At 32.4% G+C, this 12,525-nt stretch overlaps 1 protein-coding gene and 1 non-coding gene across 15 annotated transcripts in view; one reads left to right on the top strand and one right to left on the bottom strand.

Moving 5' to 3' along the window:
• Nucleotides 1-12,525, top strand: part of plxna2 (plexin A2) — a 775,253-nt gene that overhangs the window by 53,525 nt on the left and 709,203 nt on the right. For all 14 annotated transcript variants that reach the window (XM_073939239.1, XM_073939238.1, XM_073939236.1 and 11 more), the window contains one exon: nt 3,140-3,255. The gene's annotated coding sequence lies outside the window, so the exon portion shown is untranslated. The remainder of the gene's footprint in view (nt 1-3,139; nt 3,256-12,525) is intronic.
• On the bottom strand, nt 2,838-2,926 carry dre-mir-205 (microRNA 205). Its single transcript, NR_029935.1, has one exon. It is a non-coding gene; the product is annotated as a microRNA 205 (primary transcript).

Genomic DNA, 12,525 nt, shown 5'->3' with positions numbered 1-12,525 from the left:
AACGAAATTTTAAATGAGCAAACAGTGGGCGTAGCTTGTTTTTTTTCTACTGCGGGCCGAATGAATGTAGTAAAGTGGGTGTTTCATTTAGAAAGATTGGGAAAAAGGTTTTAGACGAGTTATTACAACCTAACAAACACTTCCTCCCAACCATTTCTGTTTGTTGTTAAAACTGACAGTTGGAGAGGTGTGGTTAATTATGTTAGCCACGCCCAATACCACAGACAATCTGACAATTTAACTGAAAACAAGCAGGAAGTGCATTTTCAGATTTCAATTAAAGATTAGAAGGGCAAACAATTTTTTTTCTTAATGAAATGCACAGATGAATTGTTCACCATAAAAATAGTAATTTGAGGTGACAATCATATGTTTAGTTTTGATTTCATTTGTACTTTTAACATGCTGGAATGAAAATCTCAGCAATTATCGATTCATGTAGATTTTATTAAATATTAGATCTTTTTTGTATAAAAAAATAAGATATGCTCCATTTTGGTATTTGCATCAAAATAATTTTGCAAAAAATATATTTTTATGTCCAAATAATGTAGGTAATATTTTAAATAAATTTTTTTTAAAGCTACACTATAAGTGAAGTAATGATTCTTTGTCAGTTAGCATAACATAAATGATTGAACTATGACAAGAACAACAACAACAACAACTAAGTAACTTCTTTGAACAACAGCTGAGAACAGCAGTGCTTCTTAAATGATTTAAAATGCTCTGTGGATTTAATGGGGATATTAAACTGTTGAACCGGCCATTTAAAATGACATGCTAGCATTTGCATCAGTGCAAAATAGGAACTATCAGTGCTGTTTGCTAAAACCTTGTTCAGATTATTTAATTAACTATGGAAAATATAATATAAAATAAAATATAAAAAAATTAAATATGAAAGTTTATTATACAGGACCTATGTAAAAAATGTTTTTGACCTGGAGAACCCCAAACATGAAGCGTACACCAAATAAAAGAAACATTTTAATGCAATTAAAATTTAGTATTATAGAAGTGTGTTAATAAAGTATTATAAACAACAAGGTTCACTATATTATAAACAACTGATTTCAGACACTTCTGAGACAGCATCACTATTTTATCATTTACAACAACATAGAGACAACTTTGGTGATAACTAAGAAATTATTTTCTTAGTACAATACTAACGTCTCGCTAGTAAGTCCATCAAAAGAAAACATTGATCAAAAAATGTACGTTTACAAATACAATGACTCATAAGCAACCCTTTGAGATGCCATGTTCAGTTTTTTTGAGCTCAACTGCCAGAAACGTAACATGCAAGATTGTGGGATATTAAAGCCAGTTAAGGACACGTCTGTGTTGCTTTCAAATTTCATAAATGCATACACACTGAGCATTGTTTTAGGTGTTCAGTTACTTCTGTCGACCCAAACAAACCAAGAAAACTAAATGTAAATACACCTTTAAACTTTAGAAATCCAAGCTATATTGTTTATCAGTTCATATATCCCTCTGAAAATAACTGCAAACATTATTTTCATGCATGGACTACTGGAATGTAAAAAGCATAATTGTGTTTATGCTATTTTTAACATTGCCAAAATGACTGGCAGGTGTTCTATAATATCATCAGTCTTTCATTATCACAAAATAAACCCCTTCATTGTTATACAAGACCTCTTTGCTTTGTGCCAAGGTTTGTGTTGTGATAATGACTAGCCTAATGTGCATTATCCCTTGCATAACTCCTGCCAATCTCTGCTGCAATGCTGTGTTTGAAAACGATCAGTTATGAAACCATTGATTCATATGACGTGCGTGATTGCTTTACCTTTATCTGAATCATGCATTTTCAATCCAGCGTTATCTAGATATTAATCTGAGGCTTTTTTAAAAATAGTTTGATCACTTTTGAACAATAAAGAAGCTATAGTTTTTTTGTTGTGCGTGAAAAGCCACAGGCGAACCTTAAGGCGAAACTCTAACTTTGCATTTATTTTTCATTTTCATGAAGCTGCTGAACATGTCTGTCCACAAGGGAAATCGACTAAACAGCCGAACAACAACAGAAAAAACGAAACAAAGTTGCTTCTCTTTGAATGTTGATGCACTTTAAAGCCCTCCGCAGTTCTTGCCTTGAACTGGTTTCACCTCAGCTTTGGCTTTTGTGTGAAATCATTTCCAAGATTAACATCATCTCAAACCTCAGCGCTTGAACGCAAAGAGCAGGTCACAGATTTGGAGCCCACTTTGGTGGACTAATTGAAATTCATAAAGCGCAACATTCATACTACAAATGCCAAGGGAGCGGGTGAGGATTGTGTTTTATTGTAATAGTTTATTGTCAGGATGAAGCAATTCACACAAAGACATTTTGTGAAGTGAGTTTATTAGTGTGGGTTGAGAGGATAAAGGCTGAACCAGCATACATAAATACATCTTGGCAGGCTTTGTGAATCTTATTTGTGTAGGTGTGTGCGTGTATTCAACCCGCCTCGACGCTCTTCACAACAGCAAATGAACAAACATGCCAGGTTGTGTGAGGCTAAAGCGCCGCGCTAAAGGGCAGGGTGAGGTACGTTACTTTACATAGATGTTTAGATACGCTGAACTTAAAAGCGCTCGCTGCATAATAGGACAGCCAGAGCTTAGCGTTCACAGCGTTTAGCATAAAACGGTCACGGCCTGCATTGATCCGTGTATAAAGCACATGGCAAATTATACATCAACTGAAAACAAGTCATGCTTGCATGTTTTCTAAAACTTCCAGTTGTACTCTCGACATGTGCTTCACCTCATAACTGCTGTTAATAAATGCATAGCATTGCAGAAAGGGATGCGATCTTTCCGTGTTTCCTACACTTCACACCACTGAAATCTGATTGAACAACTACACAGACTCCGGTGGAATGAAGGATAGAATGCACAGTAGTTTTAGGCCATCCACCTCACTTTGGTTCCTGTGTGAAATAAAACATAAGCAGTCAATTAATCACTTGTTGTTTGAAAACACTCTCATTTATGCTCATTTAAACAAGTAAAAGTCATAATATTAATAATATTTTTATTAATAAATAATATTTGTCATAATCTTTTTTCAAATTTCAAAATTTCAACTTCTAATTTGGTGTTCTTTTCTGCCGTGCAGGATCAAGATGTTCTGTTCTGAGGGCTGTGGGATCCAGAGAGTGTGAGAGAATGACTCGGCCTCTCCCTTCAGCGAGCCCAAACCTGTCTCTCCCTCTGTGCCTGCAGGTCATGCAGGTAAGAGGCCTGTTTGCTTTGCCAACCACAAAAAAACCTGTGCATTATCACTTCAACAGTGTAACTCAAGCCTAAACCCCACACCCCCTTCCTGCTAAGGTGTGTGAAGGGGGTTTTCCAAGTGTTTCCATTCTGAGCTGTACTCATTTACCCTCCTAAATACACACAAACAACGATTCCTTTTGAAATTGAGGATATATATATGTACGCACATTCATATATTTTTCATAAACAGTGCTACTTTGTTTACCATCATTTTAGCCAACTTGAATGTACAACAAAATCAAAAACAGCATAATCAATTAATAAATAGACATTTTCCTTAAGTACTATATGTTACCCACCTCAGTTTTGACCATCTTGCACTCACCTTGTTCAGACTGTTAGATCCAACTTGGTGCAAAACAAACAAAAATAACTAAAATGTGTTGTTTTGTCGAAAATAAAAGGCCTAAACGTTTAGAACGAAGGTCTTGGAGGGTTTAAGGTTGGTCCCAGTGTGTGTGCTTGTGTCCCGTGGGGATGAGCAGCAGTGCGATCCTCTTTCTCAGGTCTGTCTTTATTTGCCTACCTGCTTTAGGTAGCGCTGATACACCAGCAGGCGACGACCAATGGGAATAAGCCGTTTTTTTGTAAACCGCACCCCTTAGTATCATAAATCTGAACCACACCTATAGTGCCTCCAACTCAGAGAGTGTAATGCGAGTTTAGAATATAAATTAAGCTTAAGGTTTTGGTTTGCTAGTTATTTGATGCACACAGCATGCTTAAGAGTAGCGTCTTTATTATTATATTATTATGGGCTTTAGATTTATTTCTGTTTATCGATACAAATTTTGATACTTTGCAATGTTTGTTAAGTGCATTAGTTCACAATGTAAAGATTTCTAAAGCATATACTGCAGTAATCTTAAAGTTAGTTTCAACATTTACAAATTTATTTGAAGCTATTATTGTAATTCTTGTGCAACAACATGTAACGTTAACTGATATTAATATACTGTATCAAATCTATTGCTTATTGATAGTTTTAGTATTACTCAATGCAGCTAAAACAGCCTTGTCAATTATTACTCACATTTATTCATTATTTCTTGCTGTAAAATGCATTCAATTCATGCTTTGGGATGCAAGTTCTTTTGCATGTTTCTAACAGTACCATTACCTGTGCTGACATGACGCTCAGCCGCAGACTTTGGTCTTTATTGCTGTAACTTCCTTACACATTGTATCACAAAATAGTGTTGAAAACGGCATGTTTTTTTTATTTTTAATTTAATTTTTTATTTTTTTTTTTTACAATGTGCCGTGAGCTCAAGTCTGAACAGGAGCAGGAATGCCCCACCTCTCCTGTTGATTTCTATAGGCATTCGAAGCAAGACAATGGGCATGTGGGTAGGAAGCAGCAGGGGTTTGACTGATTACAGATCTGATGGAATTCCTGAGCACTGATTCTCACAGTCACCTGGGAATACGATTTCATGTGGCACTTTTTAAGAGTTGTGTTTGTTTTTCTGTAGGTTTGTGTAATCTGTAATCTAATTTGCATGCTGATACGATGATATGAACATCTTGTTTCTAATGGAAGAAGCAATTAGTTGACTACTCTAAAAATGAGTAAACCTGCTGCTTTTAAAGCAATTTAAAAAGCTTTTTTGGTGGGTTTTTTTTTGTATTACATAAATTTGTACATAAAAAATAGATTAAATCACCTTAACAGTTACTAGTTACAACGGATTAACTTACTTTTTTAAAGTCAACATGTTGCTTTTAAAGTAAATCTGAGCCACACCTATAGTGCCACTAATTCAGTAAGTGGAAAGGTAGTTTAGAATCTAAATTTAGTTGAATGTTTGGTCTGCTAGTTATTTTAAATACATGACATGCTTAAGAGTAGCCACTTTAGTAGGTTATTATATTATCTAATATTATTTACAAATTTATTTTAAACTATTGTATTAATTATTGTGCAACAATATATAATGTTACCAATTAATTATATACTATAGCAGATCTATTGCTAATTACTATATGCAGCTAAAATAGCCATATTAAAAAAATGTAACCATTTTTTGCATCATTTAAAAAATGTATTAAGTCAGCTTAACAGTTACAAGTTACAATGGATGAACTCACTTCTTAAAGTCAAAATGTTGCTTTTAAAGTAAATCTGAACCACACGTTCCACTCATTTTAGTAGATATATTATCATGAGTCAATCTTTTTTGTGTTTATTGGTGTGTTTCTTGGTAGAATTTTGATACTTTACTTTAAGTACGTTAATTAACATGAAGTAACCATGAAAAATATTTCTAAAGCATTTAGCTATTACACTAACTATTGTGCAACAGTATGTAAGGTTAGCAAATATTAATAAACTGTACCAGATCTATTGCTGATTGATACTTTATATTACTTAATGCAACTAAAACAGCCTTATTGTGAAATGCACCACTTTTTACATAATAAAAAATAGGTTAAATCAGCTGAACAGTTACAGTTTACAATGGATTAACTCACTTTTTAAAGTCAACATGCTGCATTTAAGGTAAATCTGAACCACGCCTATAGTGCCACTAATTCACTTTAGTAAATTATTATATTACCATGGCTTTATCTTTTGCATAATGATGATAATAATAATAATAATAATAAAAGGTTAAATCAGCTTAACAGTTACAAGTTACAATGGATTAACTCACTTTTTTAAGTCAACATGCTGCATTTAAGGTAAATCTGAACCACACCTACAGTATAGTGCCACTAACTCACTTTAGTAGATTATTATAACATGGATTTATCTTTTGCACAATACGGTTAAGTCAGCTTAACAGTTACAAGTTGCAATGGATTAACTCACTTTTTTTAAGTCAACATGTTGCTTTTAAGGTAAATCTGAACCACACCTATAGTGCCTTTAACTCACTTTAGTAGATTATTATATTATCATGAGTCGATCTTTTATTGTGTTTATTGGTGGGTTTCTCTGTAGAATTTTAGGCACAATAGTTGACATGAAGTAACAATGAAAAACATTTCTAAAGCATTTACTGTAGTAATCGTAAAGTAAATTTTAGCATTTACTAATTTACTATTATATTAAATGTACAACAGTACCGTTAACAATTATTAATATGCTATAACAGATCTATTGCTGATTGATAGTTTATATTACACAAAGCAGCTAAAACAACCTTATTGTGAATTGTAACCACTTTTTGCATAATTAAAAATAGGTTAAATCAGCTTAACAATTACAAGTTACAATGGATTAACTCACTTTTTAAAGTCAACATATAGCTTTTAATGTAACAGTTTAATTCACTTTAAGTTAAGTCCCTTTTAATGAGTATATCAAGTAGAGTCAACTTGACACTTTTAAGGTAACTAATGGGGACTACTTAATTTTTAAAGTAAAGTAACTAATTGCTTTTTATAGTGTACACTGTAAAATGCAATGAGAGTCAAGACAGTAGAGGATTTTATGGTGATTTGATTTATTTGAATAAGTTATTCAGGTTTTAACTACATTTTTAAAGTTATAAAAAGTTTAACAGGTAACACTTTAGGTCACAATTCACGGCACTAACAAACCATTAACTACCACTACTAGCTTAATAAACTATTAATTAACTATTTATTAATGACTAATAATGTAGAAGTTGGGTTTAAGTTTATGGTTGGATTAGGGATGCAGAATAAGATCATAATAAACAGTTAACATTTTAATAACAGGCAAGTAATAAATCAGTAGTTAATAGCATGAACTAAAGTGTTACTGTTTAACTTCATATTTGTATTCAGTTTGGCTGAAATAAGTTGAGTTGACTAGAAAAGTTCATTTGATTCGACTAAAAATGTAAGGCAGTGCAGTTTACAGTGTAGGCAAGCTTCTGGAAATGTTAACTATACAGTATGAACTCACACACCTATAAAAGGCAAATTTCGTAAACGATTGCAAAATAGGATGATGCACTCCGTAGGTCGACTGAGTTCTTTCTAAATACAGTATGAACCAACATCATTGAGGTATTGCAGAAGAAAAGTAAAATAAAAGCTAACAAGCTTATTTCACTTCATTAGATGTGTTGAGATAGTGTATGTTGTAAATCTGTGTGAGGAGTCTTCAGAGTTGTCTGAGCATGCACTGACCACCCATTTCTGGTTGTCTGTTTCTTCTCGACCCCAGGAACTCTACACCAGAGGGGGAGGTTTGTAGATAAGATCTCGATTGCAGGTGTGTCACCCTCAACGCTGACTGTCTCTCTGAGTGTGTCTCCAAACATTTATGAGCAGAGTTACTCCTGAGCATGGCCAGGCAAATTCTGCTTATTTTTGCCAATTATGCTCAGAATTTTGTCAAACAAATATCTGCAGATTTATGTGGGAATAATTTGAGAGCATAGTAGCTAAAATGTAACATGACATTGTAAAATATATAGGTAACACTTTTGATGGTCCATTTGATTATTAGTAGACTGTCTGCTTAATATATGTTGATACTGCTAAACAGACAAGTACATGTCAACTTACACTAACCAGAACCCCAACCTAATTGTTTACTAATAATCTAATGAGAATTAGTTGACATGTAGATGCAATGTAACTTAAATTCAACAAAGAGACAATCAAAATAAAGTGTGACCAAATTATTATTATTTTTTTGTTTAAGGTATACAATGCAAATCTAACTAGAACTACTTGTTTAATAAACAAAGTCTCTCATATAATAGGTCTACTAAAAGACAATATTATAGTAAGATATAAAAAACTTACAAAATGTACATAAATCATGTAAAATTTGCATATCATTCAAGAGTATTAGTAAAATTAATATACAACAAAAAAGTATGTATAGTGTATATACACACATTCATATATGTACATACTAGGGCTGCACAATATTTCATTTCAGCATCAATATCGCAATGTGTGTGTCCACAATAGTCACATCGCAATGTTAAATTGTGATTATAGTTAATCAAGAATTGAGAATACAAGAGATTTGTCAAGTCATTGCAAAGTTTAACCATAACGGAGAGAACTTTATCATTTGTACAGTGCTCCGCATAATTGAGTTCATCCCATTTTAAAAATGAATATTTTGATCAATTTCTCAGTGAATATTTTAGTCACCAAACATATTTAGAAATGGAAAGATAATACAATTAAATTCAAGCAAATATTGCAAAAAATAAATAAATAAATAAATACATCCTACAAAATTTCAACCAAATTTTTCCTTCTTTTTTGTTTTTCTTGATTTTTCCTTTTTTTTAAATTTGTATTTAAGATTTTTCTATAACATATAAATTTGGCTGTACTAGTTTTTGGACCGTTATCTTTATTAGATAGTTATTTTTATTAGATTAGCTCCAGATTAGGCTTTAGTACTGATTAATCTGATGTATACGCACAAATATAATATTGCTTCCAATTAAAAATATGAATTTAGAAGAGAGATGTGCAGAGTGTGCTTACATATGCTGACCACTGTATGCGTTTTAAAGGCATTTTAGGAAAGAGTAGAGCATTCGGGCAAAATAATGTAAAACATTGTAAATTTATTGAAAAATAATTTTGCTGAATTATTAATAGAATGTAGACTATATAGTCTTATTTTTCATCTGAATCTTATTTTATCTGAATACTATTTGAGTGTCCAGAGAACCACAAAACACTATTTATTTAACTTTTTTTTTTGGTCTATTGTAATTGTTCTATGGTCATTTAGTCATTTCTGTGTGGAGTTTGCATGTTGCTGTGTTCACGTGGGTTTCCTCTGGGTACGTCGGTTTCCCCCACAGTCCAAAAAACGTGTGGTATAAGTGAATTGGGTAAGCTAAATTAACCGTAGTGTATGTGTGTGAAAGAGTGTGTATGGATGTTTCCCAGTGATGGGTTGCAGCTGGAAGGGCATCCACTGCGTAAAACATATGCTGGATAAATTGGCGGTTCATTCTGCTGTGGCGACCCCAGATTAATAAAGGAACTAAGCCGAAAAGAAAATGAATGTTATTATTCTATTTTATTATTATTATTTTTATAGATGATTCACACCCTTACAAAATCAACCCAGCTAATCTAAATTAAAGAGTTTTTTTTTTTTTTCCCGAATAGAGCTTTTCAAGCCAGCTGGTGAAATTGTATTTATAGCACAATAAATATCGCAGGAAAAACATAATATTGCAATGTCGGATTTTTCCAGTATCATGCAGCCCCATTTAACAGTTGTTTATATCAACAGTATATCTAACAAGCTTAAGTGTTAATGTAAAGTGAAGACAACTTTGTTTAGAAATGCTGTGATTTATTTATTTTTTATATAAGATTGTGATGATTTACATTAAAAAACATTAATCCTAGTTGACTTTTGGATTTACAATGAAAAACATGAATCCTATTTGACTATTGACAAAGTTTCTGTTTTGTATTAGACTTTTGTCCTCGGTTGTTTGCTCTGAAAGCCACTGCAGCATTCTTAAACATACAATGTAAGCACCCGGTCAGAGCCTTTAGAAAAATACAAAGAAGCGGGCCTTTCCAAAAAATCAGTAGTTTAACTGACCCAAGTCAAACTTTGGGCGAAAAAACAAAAGCTGTGTAAATGGAGGTTAAAGGCAAACATCCTCTCTTCTGTGTGAGGGTGAAGTCTTTGTCCATGATTGTTTGTCCGAACAATCAGCTGCAGAAATCACTCACTCTGTCCTTAATCTGATACTCTCTCTGTATCTCAAATCTTATACACACAAACACTAGAATGAAGAACACTGAAATAGTTTGAAATTTGAAATTATTTAAGAATAAAAATCTAAATGAGTATTTATTCATTATTAATACATTATTTAATATGTATTATTTTACATTTGATCTTTTTAATATGTTTTTTAACAAATTATTATTTTTAGAATATTAACATTTTTTTAATTATGCATAAAAACAACGTAGTATTTGATCAAATATTACTTTTTACGTTTGAAAATATCACATTTAATTAAACGTTATGATATTGTAGTTTTCTGAGTGCTAAATAATATTTTTTTTATTAATGATTTGGGTTGATAGATGATGCCATCGTCCATTGCCGATGGTCGATAAACATCACAAGATAGAAATGTGTATCCTTGTCCATTCAAGCAATCTTATTTTGATTCATAAACTGGAGAATATTACATATAAATCTCATAAATAAATGCATTTAAGTTCAAATGGTTTATGAATCTACAGGTTTAAATATAGCTTTATCTGAAAAACAACAGCATCTGAAAATGACAAAGCGGTGCCTTATTGGTCAAGCTAATTCTGTTTAACTTGAATAAATAACTTCAAATGAATAATTAACTGATTTAGAATATCTGTTTGTTTTTTTTGTGTGTGTTTCTACTGATTTTAAACTACTGATTGCGTTTGAATCAATTTTATTAATCCCAAGCAAAACATTTAAGATGAAGTTATTCACAAACAGTACATCGAGGTTTCTGTGGTCACCAAATAAACAACAAAAACTGTTAAATAAACCAAACCAAAGTAATTGTGTTAAGCATTTTTTGTACCTTGAGTTAATTTAGTTGATCGCATTTGTAATTAAATCACAGTATGTGCATTCAGGTCAACAGAGACCATTTAATGATTGCACCAAACTGCAGTGGACTTCATAAAGAGCAGCTTTATTGGCAATACAATGAAATTATGCTCCACCTCTGTGGGAGAGATGGCCTATTGGTCAACAAACCAAGCATGTGTAATATAGCAGGCTCTATTACTTTGATACTTAAAGCAGGCTTTTATTACTTCAGGTCAGGACACACACACACACACGGACATTCTAGGGCTAGGTGAAATTGCAAAAAAAATTAAAAATCACAATATCATGTTTCATATTCGATATTGATAATTGTTAAATACTTTTTAACATAAATTTAGTAATATTAGGATTTAAATTTTTTATTTCACCACTTTATTTTAATTTATCGACATTACTAAGGCAAGTAGTTTTAATTGTCAAAAACAAAAAATGTAATAAAATATCTGATTTCTTTATAATAAAATAAATATAAGTGTTTTTGAGACTCTTAAACCTGATAAATAAAATGTTACAAAATGTGTGCAATGGTAAAGGTAGATCAACATCTGTATGATGTGAAGAATAATGACACAGTAAACCTCAAACTCTGTCAACAACACAAATTATGATCATTAAATCTGAGCTTTCAATTAAAACCAACCATTATTATTCAAATACATACTGCAACATTACAAATTGTGAAGTTGTATGAGTACATTAACCACTATGCTAAAAAACCTTTCAGATGAGGTGCTAGTGGCTGGGATGCACAAGAAAAGAAACCAAAAAGCCACTCTGGTGACATGCTTTTTTTATTTACAATCTTTTCACTGTTGCAATACGACATTTCACGTTTGTTGTTATTCTGCATACATACATAGTGAACTTTTTTATCATCGATATTGACACTAGCTATCCATCCAAACATGCAAATTAACTTTATGCGCAAAACTGGATTATTGCATAAAATACGTGCAAATAAAGCAGCGTTTACATCCAACAATTCAAAGTGAACAAAATCGTCACTTCCTGATAATCTGCGACAATTATCAACAGTAAAAACTGAATTTTCAGTGGTAGGAGAAGCTGCGTGTATACTTTCCTCGTTTAATAAATGACATGCGCCTATGCTGACACGCAGTGAACATGTGGTGGCGTTTGAGGGCGTGAGACACGGAGCACAGAAGCTCTTGATTCTGGAGGTCATTAATAATATAATAACACTAATACTGAGACGGTTAAGGCGTTTTAGAATGACCAAAGCAACATTTCCGATGTTTTACAATGTGCCTAGCCTGCTGGTTTGACCATTCTCACACAGTTTTATCATCACATGATCTCTTATATTAACATCACATGAATTTTTTAATGCACATACTGGAATTTGTTCAAAGTGGAGTTTGTAAAAGTGTTTCTATCGTAGTTCATGTGCTTCTTTTCTTATCGAATAAAACGTTTATCCTACTTAGTTATGCGCATATATTTTTATATGCGTTTTCAAAATTTATGCGCATCATGGCTTTTTTTCAATCAACCATTTTTTATGCACATATCCAAAATGTGCATAAAAATATGTGGATGGAAAAGTAGCTAATAGTGTTCGGTCAATAAATACAGTTATTGATTTTATCACCCTGCCCTAGGACATTCCACAGGTTTCTACTTTTTAAATACTGTACAAACTGTATTTTCTATTGTCCTTTACT

The sequence above is a fragment of the Danio rerio genome, chromosome 23 (genome assembly GCF_049306965.1).
Source record: "Danio rerio strain Tuebingen ecotype United States chromosome 23, GRCz12tu, whole genome shotgun sequence".
Lineage (NCBI taxonomy): Eukaryota > Metazoa > Chordata > Actinopteri > Cypriniformes > Danionidae > Danio > Danio rerio.
The sequence above is the reverse complement of the archived record's forward strand: the minus strand, read 5'-3'. Positions and strand labels throughout refer to the sequence as shown.